We start from the raw sequence: 18,566 nt of genomic DNA, 5'->3' as shown, positions 1-18,566 counted from the left end.
ATATCAGCAGAGACTGGCTCGATGCCTTACACATTGAAAACATGCTGCTGAGAGGTAGGTTAACTTAGGGCAGGAGCAAAGTGGGTGCCATTTACAACAGCAATGGTTAATTAAAAAAATGTCTCCATGGCAAAAAATCTGAAGGGGCTCACTAGTGTAGCCTAATTTATGGAGGCTTCAGGGGCCAGGGAAAGCTCTCATTTGAGCAGCCCTTCCCTGCAGCAAGCACCCCCATTTCTCAGTTTGTCGATTTCTTTCACCGAACTCCTGCTCCAGCCTGAGCTGGTGCAAGAGCTGCCTCCCTCCTTCCACGCTCAGAAGAACACCCGGCAAGTACATCTAACAGCAAAATCACAGGACAGAGATCTCTTCCCGTGTAATTACAGAGTACTGCCACTGTGCAGATGTCTTCATGCAAAGCTTTGGCAGCCCACAATTAAGCAGAAGAATCCTGCAGCGAATGTGGTTGGGGGGGGGGGAAGACAAGTGGTTTACCCTAAATTTGACAAAGTGCCTATAAATAACTATAGGGCCTTGTCAAGCACATCTTTGCTGTAATTTCTCCTAAAATATCATGTCAGTGGGATTTAGTCCCACGTGTATATTTTCTATTGGAAAATAGCCTTGCTAATACGTCTTAAAGATGTCTCACAGCTCTCTGCCTAGCATCTGGAAGGTATGCACGTGGATTTATAAGGCTTATGTGAAGCATAAGTCAGCGGTTAATCCATTTGATTGTAAATCATGTGACTATGTACTGTGACCACATTAAAACTCTGCCATCAATAAAAAAAGGGAAAACTAAGCTAACCTATAATTTTGGTTGACTGAATCAAGCCTGCTCCGTGGACTCACACGCAATTGGTCCCAGATCTGTCAAACAAAGAAGATTCTTGACAGTTGCATCTTTAATGACTTACATGTGCAGCTCATGGGCTGGAGAATTTTCTCCCCTCCAAAGCTATTTATCCAGCAAAAGAAAAACAAAGAAAACTGAACACTGGCATCATGAAGGGTGCTGAAGTGGGAGAGGTGACTTTTACCACAGTTGCAGCCTTAGGCTAAAGAAGGAGCACTGGAATAGAAGGGTAAGGCTTCACTAACTTTGGCAAGACTTCTTGTGACTTCATTCCCTGAAGGAGGGCCAGTGTTACACTGAAGGCAAATTTCAAGCAAACACTTTGGCCCGCTACTACTTCTGTATGCCAATATCCTCATGCCTGTCAAACCTGAAGACTTAGAGAGGCCATCTGCTTACCATTTTTCCTAGCGTTGTAAGCATCTATTCAGTCAACCTGTCACCTTTAAAGGCAGGCCTCCCAGCCCTCACGTGTATGACCACAGCGCCCAGGAGCACTGCTGGGATTACTTCCCACACACAAGTCAGTAAGCCCAACGGGCATAACCCACAGTCGGTGTGCTGCAGCCTATGTGATGCAGTACCAGCTCTTTGAGAGACCAAAGGTCACCTGGGACTTGCACAGGGCTCAGGTGATCAAAGTCCAGCCTTTCCATCCAAGGGCTCCAGTGGGACTTTCTCTCCTGTGGCAGACCAGCTCCTTCCCAAACGCCTGCTGGCTGCCCCCCACCCCCCCTGCCACTGGGCTGGGAAAGCCCAGGGTGGCAACACAGAGCCAAAGCTGCTGACAGCAGAATTGCACCTTGCTGCCCTTGGAAGGGAAAAGGAGTTTTTCCTAGGAAACATGCACCACAACTCACCCCTGGCTTCATGCTGTGGCTCAGCTGAGGCTGTGCAACCAGCGCTGCTGAACCGTCCTCCCCTCACTTGTTCCAGCTGAGTAGCCTAAAGTGCGCCAGAAACAAAAACCATCATATCTATCTTACAGTGCTAGAAGTTGTTTACTTTCAGATGTCTTCCACAAATATTTCCTGTTTCTGTCCAAATTTTAGCACTCCACCTCCCCAGAACATGGACTTCTAGACAAGCTATGATCAAAAACTGCAGCATGTGTTGTGCTGCCAACTGGTTTCACTGCAGAAATGGAAAGCTAATTCCTCCCTGCAAGGGCAGTGAGGAAGACAGTGGGAAGTCCTCTCTGGAGGACTTGGTTCTGAGGGTTTCCCTTTCACATCTCAGTGATTTCCTCTGAGGTTCTTCCAAAGACAGCAGTACTCCAACATCAAAGCCAGAGAAAACCGCGCTTCTGTGCTTCTGTTTGGCTCCTTTATCAGAGCAGCAGAGTGCTGCAAAATACTCAGAGCCTCATGTTAATTAAGCATCAGTATCATTAGGACAGAAATAATTACCTAAGACTCTATTTATGGAAACATTTTTGTTTCTCCACAGAAAAGACGTGTGACTGGAGAGGGAAGAATGAAAGGGAGGAGATAGACGTTATTCTGTATTAGTCCTTTAAAGACATGGCAAGGAATATTGAATTGATCGAAGTCTCCCCACCAAGTGTCTAGCCTCTACTAGCTGTGAAGAGACAGGCTTCTTAGGGGAAAACAGGCTTTCAAATACACAAAGAAACCAATGCACACCTCCCCCTCTCACAAATTACACCACAGCCTTTCTTTTTCATCACTTTTATGTCCTCCTGTGATTTCTTTCAAGCAAATTCACAGATCTGGCCCTCTCTTCCATGCCTCTGCCTCATTTGAAAATCCCTTGCTCTCCCCTTGCTTCTCTGTTGCGCTGTGGCTCCCCTTCTCTGCTGGCAGTTTTATTTGCATTTCCTAGTTATCCACATAATCTAGAGTACAGGAAATCGGATCCTGGCTCAGTAACGATATGTGCAAAGCATTGTTCCCATTTTCTGATGAATTATTTAATTTTACGAATTTCCCGGGTTCTTTTGATAGTCCACTGGAGACCTGCAAGGAGATACCACAATGCTGGACTTCACAGTTTTGTGGTGAGGTCTGTGGTACTTTGTGTTGCCCCAGCACCTGTGACATTGATTAATAAAACTCTTAGATTTCATACAAAGAAGCCAATAACCTCCAGCCCTGGAAAGGATGGCTTGGAAACTTGAACTAATGTTAGGGGATCAGTGATCAACAGCAAAGTTATGATTACAAACCTGTCCTGACCAAGCAACACCAACATGCCTCATCCCTGTACTGCTCGCATGGATGAAACGATGCACGCAGCCTGCACGAACTCCACGCATTTGACATCTTTCTAAAGTTGTCTTGTATGGTCTAATCCTTATACAGAGAAAAAGCATAAGTAGACCAGAAATCTTCTTGAAAAAATTACCTATCTGCATTTCTAAGAAATCTGACTGGTAACTCCACTTAAGTCTCCCTGTCAGCAGTTTCCCTTTTATCAGTATAACTCCTCAGCTGATCACTTCAGCATGAAATACAGCTCGAAACAAAAACTATACATCTAAAAAGATGGGCAGGCGAAAGATATCCTAAGCATCCTAAGCTGCAGTTTAAAATATAGCTGATTTTAATCAGAAATGTTTCCACATGTTCAATAGCTTATAGAAACATATCTGAGACCATATAGTTCACTTCCCACATGCTCCTTTCCCCTCATGTGATCAACCCCAATTGTTCCTGATAGATTATTTTGACTTTGCTTCTATTTCTCATTTGAAATCATAATCCACTAGCTGATCGGTGCGGGGCTGTTATTTCATGTGAGAAACAAGGTGTTTGAAGTCTCATCTGAAGAATCAGCAGTAGCAGATAAAATGCTAAAATTTTTAGGAGCTGCTTTTTATGTCAGGAGTCCCACAGAGCAATCCAAGAGACAAGAGATTATAAAATTAACAAAGTAGGACAAAAAACCAGGCAGGTACAGCCTCATATTGAGCCTGGTGTTTTTCAGAAGGGCAGTTATTCTGTTAAAAAAGCCTAAAAAATTTTTGTGGTTCGAGTTGCCTGATATGTAATATAAACCTTCACAGGAAATGCTGAAATAGCCAGACTGAGCAATCTGTTTGGTTGGAATAGGTTGGGGTCAGTGCCACGGTTGCCCCAGCAGTCCCCAGACACTGCTGGCCGCTGCAGAAGGTGCTGGTATTTCAGGGGGCTGTGCTTCCCGAGGGCTGTGGGGCCATGCGGCTAATCCTTCCAACAGCCCTCTAGGTCCTGGGAGGACGCCTCTGTGCACAGACAGGGCACAGACAAATTCCCACTCCTCACTTACTACCTTGCGCTGGAGGCTCCGTGGGGGCAGATGTAATAACGGGGTTGATAACATATCCCCGGAGGCTGAACAAGCAAGCGAGGCAGGGTGTGGGTGTCCAGGGTGGGAACTGCAGGGAACGGGAGGAACCTTGATCTTCCTGGGAGCATAGCAAATTTCTCAGATTTGCCATAAATGAGAAGAGTCTGCCCGGATAGCTGCTGCAGAGTTGTAATTGGACTGCAGATGCCAGTAAACTTCCTTTCTGATGTTTTTTTCATGTGCTCATAACTGTGCATTTGGACCTTTAGGGTGGTTCACGCCAGGTATGAGCACACGTTCAAGCACTGAAACGGCTTGGGGCCAGTTAAAGGGGAGCTGCTCAAAACTGAGCAGCCATCACAAGTACTGTAGGGAGTGCAGGAAGCATCAAAATAAATGGCTGGGCTGAAATCAAAAGATACCAAAACAGTACTATCAGATCCTGAGCACTTCTCAAAAACTGTCTTATTTAGGTAGAAGTTAAATTTTCTTAGGCACTGCTTCTGACTGTTTGAGAATTTGCCCCATGTTGATCCTAGCAGAGCTGGCTCAGAGCAACTTACCTGATCCTATTTTCCTTTCTTGTAAGAACCAATTTAGATCTTTGAAAAGTTCATTAACTGCCGTACCTTGACAGGCATTCCCAGCAGGACAACAGCCAAGGTGTAATCTCGTAGAGTAAGAGCAGGAAAAGCACACTGTGGAATTAGACATCTGGATGTTCTTGATGATGTTCTCTGATAGTGCCCTGGCATATTCTGAATAGGTTTTCACATCAAAGAATCACTAATATAAACATACTTTTTTTATTTTGCTCCTCCAAAATCATTGTTCAACATCTTCTAAACATCTATAAATCACTAATCAGGCCAACTTCTACAGCTTTCAACTCACCCGAATTCCAAGTTCACAGTTCAAAACACATTTTCTGATTCTAGTTAAATCTCTAACTCTTAAATCAGTGTAATGCTCCAGCTGAGATACTGCTGAAGTTTTTAAAAAGAGTACTAGGATAGCTTTAAAAGGAATTTAGTGAACAAAATGCCCAGCAGTTCACCCCTCCCATAAGTCCTGTACAGTAGTACTAGATAAAAGAGCCCTTCAACTTTGAACAAGATCCTTACAATCTAGTGCATGTGATTTAAAAATAGTAATGTTTATCTAAATCGTGTATTAGTAAGAAAACCTAGCACTGCAAAGCAGCTAGGGTAGGCACACATAACTTCCCAAAACGCAACTACAAAAATACGGAAACTAAGTGAATATCTGTGCTTCCACCTCTCCATGATAACTGCACACATTTTTATCCAATGTTGCCTTTTTTCTATAGCTGTTGAAGACATGATTTTCTTCCTCAACTATTTTTCTGATAGCTTTTGATGTTGTAGTTGCTTGTGGTGCTAGAAGGCAGTTTGCCGAAAGGTTGCAAGCAGAGGTGTAGATGTTGTTCTGTCCCCTACAACACCTCTGGGAGAAGAACTGTAGATATCAGAGTTGTGATATAATCTGGGTCATGACCACTTAATATATGGTCAGCAATGTACGTATGGTACATAACAGCACAGACACACCCACGAAGGTTGGGGAAGAGAGGGCCTGCCACCATTAACTGCTATATTCCATGACTGGTTTTGTGCATGAATCCTCCTCAGTGCTTGCAAGCAACTTATTAACTTCTCATACTTTTAAATATTTAGCTGACTGGAGCGAGGGCACATAGCGCAAAAGCCCGTTTGCTGACGAAAACCATTTTTTTTTTTAATATATTGCTGTCACGGCTATGGAGAGAGAAGGCACTACATACGCTTCTTCCTTGGTCAGGTGCACCAGCATGGTGTTTCCCCAGCCTGACATATATATGTGTGCACTCTTAGCTCTGCAAAGAGTGTTTTGATTCTGGAAATCAGGTTATTACACAAAAAAGTTACAATTAGAACATGAACAGTGGTTAAAAAGGACTACCCATCCAAAAGCAAGAACCCATCAAACTCACCTACTGGAGGAGTTCTGGTTAAACTCTCCCTTCAGAAAAAGCAAGCACACAAGAAAATAAAGAAAAGGCAAAAATGGCCTCACTGACAACTCAGCTGCCCTCTTGTTTTCTTACCTACTGGCCACCTGGTTTTAGACAAACACGCAACTTTATTTTGAACCCATTCTTAATCCAAATCTAAATATGTCATTTTCATCAGGCCCATCCATGGTATAAATTCCATAGTCCTGTTCTAATAAATCATATACTATTTTTTGAGTAAATAGCATAATAGGTAAGCAAAGCATTATATATAATTGAGTTCTTTTCCTCAAATTCACAAAAATATAAACACCCATAGATTAATTCCACCCCCCCCACCCCCCATTGTTTTACTTTGAAGTGAAGTCAAGCATGGCTCTTGATCAAGAAGGTATTTGTACACCTGAGCATGTGTGTACACAGTACAAATGGAAGCATGGGGATTTCCTCTTAGCTAACTCTATTAGCCATGCTCACTTATTTCAAGATTAATTTTCCAGGAGAACTAAAATGATTAGGTTGTCATGGAGCATCAAAGCCACTGGTCATGCAGCAAGCAACGCAACCCAGTCTACACAAAACTACACTTCGAGTTTCAGCCAAAAAGCATCTTAAAAATAAATGCAAACTGAAAAAGAGACAGTAAAAGAGAACAGTAGAAATGTCTGATGGTGCCCACACGCTTCCTGGGCTCTACTCAGACAATAAACCTACTGGAAAACCTGTTGGGAAAAGAAGGGTCGTTCCTGCTGTCCTTCCCTGCATGGAACTGCCAGAGGAAGATGGAGAGACATTCCCACTCAGGAAGGTCAGGTGAAGTAAGCCAAGAGGACTATTTTGCTGGGTAGAAAAAAACCTGCAGAACATTTTCTGCAGCTATGGTGACAAAGCTAAGGCTGTAGCACTGGTAAGTGCCATGCAGTGCCTCAGGCCAATCTACAGGAGTTGTTTAAGCGGAAGGCAAGCAGCAGGTCAGAGGAAAAAGACCAGTTGTGGAATTTGCTTGCATATTGGCAGAGTCCATAAACTACAGAGAAGAACATTCCCTAAACTTTGACACAAGAGTAATTAGTTTGGACTGAAGGTTTTACAATTGCAAAAACCAAGAGGAAGTGTTTGCTGGGTTTGTTTATTTTACTTTAGTTTTTTCAAGCAAAAAGACTGATCATGTATATCAATGGCATGACATAAAAAACATGATCTATTGTTTTCACTAGTATGGAGATTATCCAATTTCTTTCTCTATGCAGAATGAAGCAGTATTAGGGAACTGGCTGCGAGCAGATGCACACACACTTACCGGCACAAAGTCCAGCTCTGAAGGTCCTTCATGCTGTGCTGACAGCATTGCGGCTACATCATGTTCAAGTTCATATCTTGCTTGTGTCCTGCAGAAGCCTTCCAGCAATGCCTGCATGTGTCTTAAGATTGTAGCAGCAAGCAACCTCCAGCCCAAATAATGGAGCTACGGGCCCCCTCAGTGGAAACGGAAAATGGACATTTTCCACTTCTTTGCCTGACTTGTCATAGCTGAACTGTACCATGATTCTTCGGGTCAAAACAGAAACAAATGCATCGTTTCTGTATGAAGTCAGCAAACAGGAACCAAACCAAAGTGCACACAGGCTAAATTGAGAGCATAGGTCTAAATATTGGATGACTGACTGAAGCCTAGCTTCTCACAGACCACAGCAAAACTGTAAAACCAGTGCTGAAATACTTCTCTCAAAATTTCATTTAATCTCTGAGATTGATTTCAGACAGTTGAAACCAAACTGGTAACCTAAACAAGCAATTGCAAGTGCTAGTATTTATATGCTTGTTATCGGGATACAAAGGGAAGCTTTAAATATAACCTGAGCTGGCCCTTTCTTCCACATACCAGTTAGATGATGTACCTACGAGTCTGCAAAAAATAAAATTAAAAAAAAAAATTATCCAGAAGCATTTTCTGTAACATACAAAAGACTTTGAAATGTCAAAGATCCCTTCACAAAACATACTTCTTCCATGAAACTCGCAAATATTAATGCACAGTCACCAAAAATTCCATCAAACATCCGTCCTCAAACAATTAAGGAGTGAAAAAAAAAGTGCCCCCAATGTCTAAACCAGCATGATCTCTGGTTCTAGCAGTAGTTTTGTGCTGGTTGCACTTTGTGCAGGTATGCCACCTAGGGAGGGGGCTCCTTTCCTCCTCCATGCTCCTGCTCACGTCATGCCAAATTGATCACGCTTGTCACAAGACCCAAGGGAAATAAGGACCCTTATGAATCGCTATGTGGAAGAAAGATAGAGAATGCACTTCACACCCCCAGACACACAAGCTGCTTCTTCAGGTGGGCTTTCCTGGCAAGCAGTCCGTTTTCACAGTGCAGCATCCTACCCCCCAGTTATTGTTACAGTCCTTTGCCAGTAACAGTTTGAAGGTCAGTGCAGAAAAACAAGTGTCATCTACACTCATAGCTTGGTCGAGCATCAGCTGCAACTCTCCTCGCAAAACCCTCATTAGGTGCTGTACTGTCACTTGCACCAAGATGACAGAGACATGTAATCTCTATAATAGCAGGAGAATGTGCCTACTGCTGAATTACATGTGATGATTTACTTTGATGATACCCCGGTGTGCCACAGGATGCATTTTCACATCAAAGACTTCACGCCCATTTCTCGTGTACTAACTTCTCAGGCAGACAAACCCTAAGCCCCATTTGCAAAACACAATTCTCAACCTTGAAACCAAGGACTAATTGCAAGGACAGACATGACAGAACTACTTATTTAAAATAAGAAGTGGGTTCCTCAGTCCCTACTAAGCAATGTGGTGATCCCAATTAGCAGTATTTTCCAGGTAATTATACTCTTAGAATAACAGCGTTAATAAAAATAATAAATAAGAGGGCACCTGGGATAGTTCTATTGTGCCTCTGTTGAAATTCTAGTAAAAGCTTCTGGAATTCATACCAGCAGACAGTTAAAAAAAAAAAAAAAAGTTAACTTGAATGTACTCCACGATTCAGCTAAATCAAAGCAAATTTTATTGCCCTGAAGTCTGATTCAGTGTCAGTTGATGCAAATGAGCACTAGCTGAATGAATGAATACCTAAGTGCATTCAGCCTTGGTGCCAAAATCACACATGGTATAACTTGTTGATGAATTTGCCTATATGGGTCATGAAGAAAGTATTTTCTGCTTGTTTGCAAGGATAAGCCAGGTTATTAAACTCCCATGAAAAGTTATTTATCAAATGACAATAGCTACCACATCGAATTTAATTCATTCCAATTTTCCTTATCCAGACATATATCACCATTAGACAAAAGATCTGGCACCAAAGATTTTCTGGGAAAGGATGCAACTCACTTCAAGTCCTCAGTTGGCTCAACCTTTTGTTTTGGCAGCCCTCTAAAGAAAGGTGATTTTTGCTATCTCGATAGTCTCTGATTTTCCTTTAACCCATACTTCACAGAAGCTTGCTTCTTTTCAGTATCCTCTCAAACATGTTGAATAAGCAAATATTCCAAAATGCCCCAGCTACGGACTGCCATTTCCATGTGATGGAAAGAACTTGTGATTTATTTCTTTCCCCTCCTTTCTGTTTCTGGTTGGGATTTGTCTGGTTTTTTGTTTTACAAGTCAAAAATATGCCTCTCCAGCATGGACGTTGAGCACCATTTACCCCATGATTCCCAAAGAAGTCAAAACCACGTGCTTTCCTCACTGGGAACAGTTATACATTCACCGAATGTATACAGGGCTCTTTAATCTTCCAGAAACTAACCTTATCTTTCAACTAGTCTGAAACTACACCTAGGATTATGACAAGATGCCTTTAGATAAGAATCTCTAAAGCTGGTGCTGCCTATGCACACGCGATCCCCTGCTCAGGTGCTCCTGCACACAGAGAGGAGGTAACTGAATGGCCCAGCAGCCAGATGCTTGTTTTTTCTCCCCAGAGGCAGCCACGTACATGCCATTCCTCAGGTCATTCACTCTGGAGATAAAATGATAGCAGTCCTGACAGTTTCTGCTCCCTTGACAGTGTGTGATTCATCAGCTGACCCAGCTGCAGATGTGCTGCCTGCCACAGCCCTCAATTCCCACCACTTACCCAAAGAAAACATAACAAGAACTGGCAAGTCAGAGGCCTCCATCACAGGGTGTCTTACCCAAAAGATAAGGCGAGGAGACTGAGGCATCCCTTTGGTATGCTTTCACTTGGTATGCTGCTGCCTGAGAGGGGGGGAGCCCGCGCCCAGCCCTGCTTGGAGCCAGCTTCCCTTGGGGTCCGTAGCCAGGATGACCTCCTGGGTGAGGGGCAACAGCATGGCTGTTCCTAGCCATGTGGCTGATGGAGTGAAAGGCAGCAGCTCTTGGGCACCTCGTCAGTATGGTACCAGGGCAAAGGAAAGAACTGGTGAAAAATGGCAGGGCTGAGGGAGAGACGGGTAAGATTTTCCTCCACACGCACAGCATTTCCACAGAGAACCAGTTACTGCAGAGCCAAAATGGTCACCATTTACATCTAGCTGCAGCAACTGCCTGTGCCATTTTTTAACTCCATGTCTGAAAACCCAGTGCAGAGCGACCTCTCCCTCTTGTCCCTCCTGTCCTGTTGCTCTTCCACATGCCCGCTCAGCTTGGTGCAGTTTTGAGTTTATGGCAGTTGCGCAGCCCACGTACCTAGAACGTCCCTCCTTAGTTTCTTCAGGACTAAAGTCTGGGGACTCTGCATACAGATGGCAAGGAGGGGAGGGGTGGGGGAGGTGAGCGAGGCAGGCAGACATGGGTTAAGGATGGATTTTGTTCACAGTTCTAATTGCCCCATCTGCCATTGGTCTTTTGACCATAAGTCTAACAGTGACCCTACCATGCCAGTTCTTTAAAATTAGAAACATCTGAAATGCCTCACATCCGCTGAATGTTTTGGAGAGTTTTTCTATGTGCCAAATAATGGTGCAGCTCCATCCTTTAAAACTTCAGCAAAGCTTCTGAAAATAGCTTGGAAACTGAGCTAAGATGAGAATATGTTTTTAACCATTGCTATAACCCCAGCCCAACCAAACACACAAATCCTTTTGTCTTTGCCGGCTACACAACAGCTACAAATTTTGTATTTGCCCATTTTAAGCACTTCAAAATATTTTTGCGAGGGTCTTGAGAATCTTCCAGTAAAAAGCAGCTGTCAAAATGTCTCGTACAATATACTAGCAGACCTCCTCCACACTGCTGCTATAATTAGGTGGTTTGTTGGGTTTTTTTATTATTTTGGCTTTAAATCAGCTTGCAGAGAATATAATTTTCAGCTTGACTATATAAAATGTTCAGAGCACGTCAGGTCCATAATTATATTTCGATTTGAGAAGAATGTGCTGGTTTAAAAGAAAGAAAGCAGCACAGTTGGTGGTAATTTATTTTACCTTTCACAGCTTCTGAAAGCCAAACCCTCAGAGTAACTACAGTTCACAAAGTATGCAAGAATTGGGGACCTCCTTCCGAAGTCAGCCAAGTATCCACATGTCCCTTTCAGGGCAACACTTTATAGGTAGAAGCTCTGAAGTTTTTACCCTCCAACTCTCTTTCAACACTTTGTTGACTTCAGTGAAAAGGAGACTTCAACTCCCCACCTCAATGGCCATGACAAATTACAGAGAACAGGGCGTATCTCCTGTTAGGGTCTGGCTGTTTGTGGTGCTCTTGTAACACAAAAAAGCTTAACTGCCTTTATGGACACTCTGTGTCAATGCAACTATGCAAAAGAGCCAGAGCTTACTGAGGGGTTACTGAGGAGCCTGGCTCCAAAAACATCCCTGAGCACATTTTTGACAGCTCTGTTTAATTGGGCTTCTTTTACAGAAGCCTTGGCCAAGCACACTCTGATACAAGCATGCTGAAGCCAAGGGTCATATGGGAGCAAATCTGACCCTGTGCTGCATGGTCTTGCACCTTGTTCTTCGGCCAAATGCCCACCGGTGCCCTATGAAGTTTTACCAGAGGCACAAAAAAAGTTTTAAAATGCAGATGTTTTTTCAGTAGTTCTTTAGGTGTGACATACTCAGCCTTGCCAGGATCAGGACAAGAACTACACTCTGACTCAGAGTTACAACTTTTCCCACCTTTCCCCAGAGAAAAAAGCTGTGAGTTTTTGTTATTGTTGTGATTTTCTTAATATTTCCCCCTTTTCTCAGTTTCCCCAGTCTCCAAGCCTGACTCACCCCCCACACTCTCTCTTTCCCCTCTTTTCTTCTCCTGTGTTCCCTCACGTTTCTGTGCTCTTTGGCTTGTTGCTATCTTTATGTTGCTGAAAACACAGTAGTTCCTTTCTACTTCCTGTTCACAATTTCATGCTTTGAAAAATAAAAGTGAAAATAATTAATCTTTTAAAATTCAATCTTTTTTCCACCTTTGGGTTGGTTGGTCAGTTTGCCTTTTTTTAAATCCCTCTGCTTTCCTTTTTGGACCTTTTCAGCATAAGCCTCTGAAGAACTGCATTTGCAAAGTGAAGATGACATTCTTTCACATTTATCAGAGTCATTTATCAGAGACAGGAGCAGTGTGATAAACCATAAGGAATGGCAATGCTGCCTTTCTGCACCCAGGCTCTCCTATTTGACTTCTCTTCCTCCAGTTCAGTCCACCAAACCATTGTTTCTTAACTGTCAATGTTTATACCCCTATGGTCTCTTTTTTGCTAGGTTTATTTCTCCAACATTGGAGCTGCTCAGGTCACCAATTTGCGCCTCGGTACCAAGTCTCTGCGCAATTTTGACTGGCTTTTCCACCCACCGATGCTCTCTCACGTGAGCAACAGCAAAGTTCACGTGAAAGTTCAACCCCAAACGGCAGTGCTCATCTCACAACATCAGCATTGGTCTTCACTTACTTCAGCCACTTGCTGAACAATCCCAGCCACTGCTGCTGCTATCCCAGAATACTTCCTTTGATTACTCAGACTGCTAAACAAAGGGTTCCTGATTTACATTTGCCTAGGACCCCACACACTTTAAGTGTACATTTCTAGGCCAGAGGGAGGGAAGAAAACCTTACACTGTAGAAAAGCCCAAGAAAGGCCAGGGGCCAGGTCATCCACACTGCGAAGAGTGCAACGAACAGTTTTGCCAAAACTCTGTAATTGCAGCACCTCTTGTCATTGCCATAGAGAATGTGCAGATGGTAAATTCTGCAGGAAGCCTTGAACTGGATATGGCAAAGGAGTGCTAGGTAAGGTTACCAGCACATAGGTATTGGGTTTTATCTAGGAAAGGATGACTGGTTGATTAGGGTAGAAGACACAGAGCAAAAATAAATGGTTCTTGTAATAGAGGGAAGTCTGGGAGTTTTTCAGGGCTCTGTGCTAGGATCTGTGGGGTTAAACAAGCACACACCGGTGCCCTGCAAAAAGGGGCATTGTGAAGCGGTGATAAAGCCTGCTGATGTGACCAAGTTGTTGAGGCCAAGAGGGGCTCCAGCAGCAGCCGCTCCACCTCCCCTCCATCAAACATCAGGAGATAAATCACAGACACGAAAAGGTTTCCGTACAAAGAATATGTGAGTAGACTATGTGGAATAATACAATAGAATGACCTAGAAAGGGCTTTACATTTCACTACTCCAAGGAAGAACTAGCAACCATGAGATGAGACTAAGAAGTTTCAAGCCAGCAAAGGGAAAGGCTCCTCACGCAAGGGATAATGAATCTGTAGTACTCCCTGTCATCACACATTGACATCAGAAGTTTACAAATATTCAAGGGCCAGCTGGACAAAGACAGGGAAAATAAAGTCACAGGAAGCTACTGAGTCCACTCTGTCTCCCAGAAACCTCTATTTTACCATTCAGATAAAACTGGGGATGGCCAATAACAAAGATTTGAGTTCTCTGAATATCATCTCCTAGCTGTTCTAGCTGAGCAAGAAGCTAAATGCAGGAAGAAGGAGAACTGGGCAGTGAACATCCATCTACAACCTGAGAAAGCCAGCACCAAGTGGCTGGTACCGCTTTGTTGGTTTTCTTTTTCCCTAGCACATTTATTTAAACAAGTTGCCTGAAACAATGAGTAACATTGAAAATATACACAATACACAAAAGAATCTATCCCAAACGGGCTATATAAACTTCTTAACACAGCCCACAGCCACTTTGAACCTCAGCCTGATCCTACATAATACATGAGCACTGTATACGATACTACTCTCCAACCTTGCCAGTTCTAGGGTTGTACTTTTATGCTGACAACTGCCCTTTAATAATCTTTCCTTCATATTTAATGAGATAATTTTCTCCTCCATTTCTTCAGTTTATTTTTCATCCTGCATAAAAAAAAAAGCCCTTATAGTCATGCTTCAGCTCCTCCAAACTATTCTTATTCTTTCACTAGACAAAACAGAAAATCAGTAATGCATCAAGTAAAATCTTGTTATACACCACCGCTTTTTTTTCTTGAGAGTGAGTGTGAATCCCTCCTAAACCAAGGTCCCAAATACCTCTGTTACCACTCAAAAATGCGGCCCTATTTATCAAGGCTATGCTGTGAAGTAGATATGGCTTTGATCTTTATTTGGATACATTACTTGCTTAGTCATTTCCTTCTGCCAATACTATTCCATATCCTCAATACTTGTATTTAGAAATCTGATACAGTTTTGAGTTAGGTGGCTTCAAAAGTAATTCATAAGTTCTCAACAGTAAGGAGACTCATGAACTTTTATGTCTTGCTCTAGTACTTGAACATACAAAATCAATATTTTCGTAGAAAGGTATGACAAAAGGCAGGCAGCCTCTCACTTCAGGAGGAATATGGGGACCTTAACATTTTTTTGGCAGGCTTGGGGTTTTTTTGAGTTTTGGATTTTTTGTTTGTTGGGTTTTTTCAAATGACAGCCTAAGTACCTATGTTGTATATCCTGAGAGGTGGTCTTGTGGCAAAATGTCACAGAAATATTGCAAATAGATTTCCGCATTCCAAACCCATCTAAATCATGCCTAGGCTTACCTCATAAGATACAATTTCACTCTCTTTTTCCATAGAAAATACATGCCTGCAATAGCAACTTCCTTAACAGAAGCCTTGTACTTCTCTGATGTACTGTCTCATCACTTGGCTGGTTTGTAGAAGCTTGAGGCTGTGAGATTACAAGCTTCTCTGAGGCATTAGGAAGACCACATACACCTGCAGCCACAGACGTCTTCCTCATTGCTACCAGAAGGCCTTCCTATTCAAAATTACCATGATTATTTCTTGTGCATGAAATTGCAGGCAAACACGATCACAACATTAACTGAGTTGCCATCGATCATTTTGATGCTGATGCTGCTTAAACAGAACCAGCACAAAACACAAGTAAAGCTGCCTCAAAGGCAACACGCCACTTTCTACCAGCTGCGTTGCTTCTGTGCCTCTTCTCCAAGTTATCTTTCACATAGGGTAATTCTGAAAGTCCAAAAGTAACACGAATGGACAGGATGTGTTCAGTCTAGTAAGGCTCTATCTAGGGTACAACAGTGCAGAACCATCAGACTCGCATGTGAAATGTAGGACAAAATACATGCCTGTTCCTGTTAGTCATATCTACTTGTTAATTATATGTATAGCTGCGTGCATATCACTCACCTACCACCCTTAGACACGCAAGCCCATCCCTGTGGTTGGTGTACATTAACGCAGTGCTGTCCAGATCGGTACAAAGGGGCTGGGTGGCAGTGGCCATGCCTAGCCTGCATCTGCTTGGCTGCAGCAGATGGGTACCAGGACAGTCACAAGCTGTTCGTCGCCAACCTGGAAAAGCCCTTCAAAGTTCCCAACCAATTCTAAGGCTCATGCCTTTTTGTTGGAATAGCATCTGTTTACCATCGTGTACTGGTGGACGCAGTGGACATTTCTGACAGTTGAACTCCACATGGAATATGTTCAGACAACTAATTGTGGCTAGTGACTTTCTTGTCTTTACTTTTAAAACATAGATACACACATAACTGCGCAACGCTCAAAATGGCAAATTATAAACTCACAGCTTTCCTATGAACTGGCTCCATCCAACCATTTATCCATAAGAAACAGTAACAGCAAGAAATGATAGAATTTTTATAATGGAGATTTTTAACTTGAGCCCCATGACAAATTAGTCTGTCTTCTGACTGTAGCCTGATAATCATGCTACATTTCTGTTACTGCTCACATATTTTTCTTTTCAATTAGAAGCTTTCTTTCAGGAGTGAGGAGGAGACAAGATATACTTGCTCACTGATAGCAATAAAAAGAGAAAAATAGGGATGGCCTCCCTTTCATTACTGACCCAAAACAACATTGAGTGGACTGTCAAACAGTAATTGAGCTGGATCTATACCTCTTATGTACTCCCAAGAGGTACAATAAACAGCAAGGAGGTCCTTGCAGCACAGCAGTACTAACAGGAACATCCACTTGATAATTAACTGTTGTTTTACTAGACCAGCTCAAAGATATAATGTGTTTGCCCTCAGCTCTCTCAACCGGTCCTCCAAAGTCACAGCAAAGTTGGCCAGGTGGCCCCACAACAGTGAGAGAAACCAGAGCAAACTTGTTGGGGGTCCACCATGGTGCTTGCAGTCCCAGCACTCAGCTGCCCTGCAGAGGAGGAGGGGAGAAGGCAGAAGGCACCCATTTCCCAGGATCAGCCCTGGAGCTCTTAGACATGATTGTAAGGGGAAATTCCTGGGGTCTCAGAATGAGGAAGATAAGAATTTATCTTGGGTTTTTACTAGCATACCCCTAAAGCTACAAGTATTTCATGCCTATGGAAATTGAACCACAGGCAAAGTCTAAAGCGCTCAATGGATTTTTATCCCTTCTGGGAACACTATCAGGAAACCAGCACTTGCTCCAACCTAAGACCTCAGGACTTGTTCCATGGGTGAATACAGCAGACGAGCATGAAAATGATTTGCATAATTCAATACCCCATCCCTACAAGTGACAGCATGAAGGCTGTGTGCTCTGGGGAAACAGAGCACCCACAGCACAGCCAGGACGCTCAGGATTAGAGGAATAGAGTACTGAATACTGCAGGATCCCATCTGACATTTCGTATCCTGTTATCAGGATGAACAGAAACCACATCTTGGTCCATATTTTTCACTAAACCAAAGCTGACTTTTCTTTCTGCCACTAAAATGGATATCCATTCACTTCAGTAATTTGCAACTGTTGCACATATATATGCATCGATATTCCTGCTACAGATTAGTTTTAAAGGATTTTATATTTAAGGAACATATTTAAGGATTGAGTACTAAAGTTTTAATCAAGTTCCACTAAACCTAATAAGAAATTTACTTGAATAATAATTAAACCAAATTGATATAGTGTGTGGATTTCACTACAAAAAAGCTCAGACTGATGTCCCCCACCTTACTGTACATACACATCATGGCCAGCCCTTGGGGGTGACTCAGCACAGTGTCCGTCGTGGGTGCACCATACAGAACAGGCACGGGTCTCCTTTGGGTTAGGAGAGCCCTGTCACACCAGGATCAGCTGTTGTTTTCAAGGTTGCTTAGGATTTTAATAACTTGAGAATTTGCAATTACCGAGCATGAAATTGCATCTTCATGCTCGGGCTATTACAAGGATTCCAGTTGGGTTCCAGGAAGTCCAGGAAGTGAATGCTGGAAAGGCAAGAGTGGTTACAATGAGCTTCACATGCCATTTGCAGGGCCAAATCCACCCTTGTTATCATTCCAGCGACTTTACTGTAGCTACACCAGAGATGACTGAGGTTCAGTGAATTCCACAGATGCATGAAATAAAAAGGGGCTTTATGCAAATAATAGCAAATGTGCCCCGTGTCTATATGAGCATTTTCTAAGTCTGGGAGGCCAGGAAGACATAGCAAAGTCCGCAAGGAGTGTCACTAACCGTGCACGCGGCAGAACACCTTACCAGCTCTCATCTGCCCAGAGCAAGAGCAGAAAATGGAGCCCAGGAAGCTCAAAAGAGGGAGGCAACAGAGGCTGGCTGGGGTAATGGCTTCCCTGCTGACTGCCATTTCTGCTTGTTAAAGGGGAGGCGAATTGCATGTCACCCATAGCAGCAACACCTCATCATTTCAACTTCCCTGCCAACTCACTTGTGGCACCACAAGCGGGGGCAGCAAGAAAACCCATCCACTGTCTGCTAGTTGGCCCCCACTGGGAGCATGGGGAGCTGCCGTCGCCTTCTGCACCCACCCACCCCTCTGACAGATGCGGTGACCAGCTAGGTCCCTACCACTGCAACATAAACAGCAAGTGTGCCTTGCAGCAGGGAGGGAACATGTTAGTTGTTGTTAAGTCACTTGTCATCAACCTAAATGCAGATGAATGCAAATCACTGACTTGTAAGTGAAGCACGAAGATGGGAAAAGGCAGATTGCACAGATAGAGCT

This window comes from Falco punctatus, assembly GCF_963210335.1.
Source record: "Falco punctatus genome assembly, chromosome: 1".
In the NCBI taxonomy this organism is placed as follows: Eukaryota; Metazoa; Chordata; class Aves; order Falconiformes; family Falconidae; genus Falco; species Falco punctatus.
The sequence above is the reverse complement of the archived record's forward strand: the minus strand, read 5'-3'. Positions refer to the sequence as shown.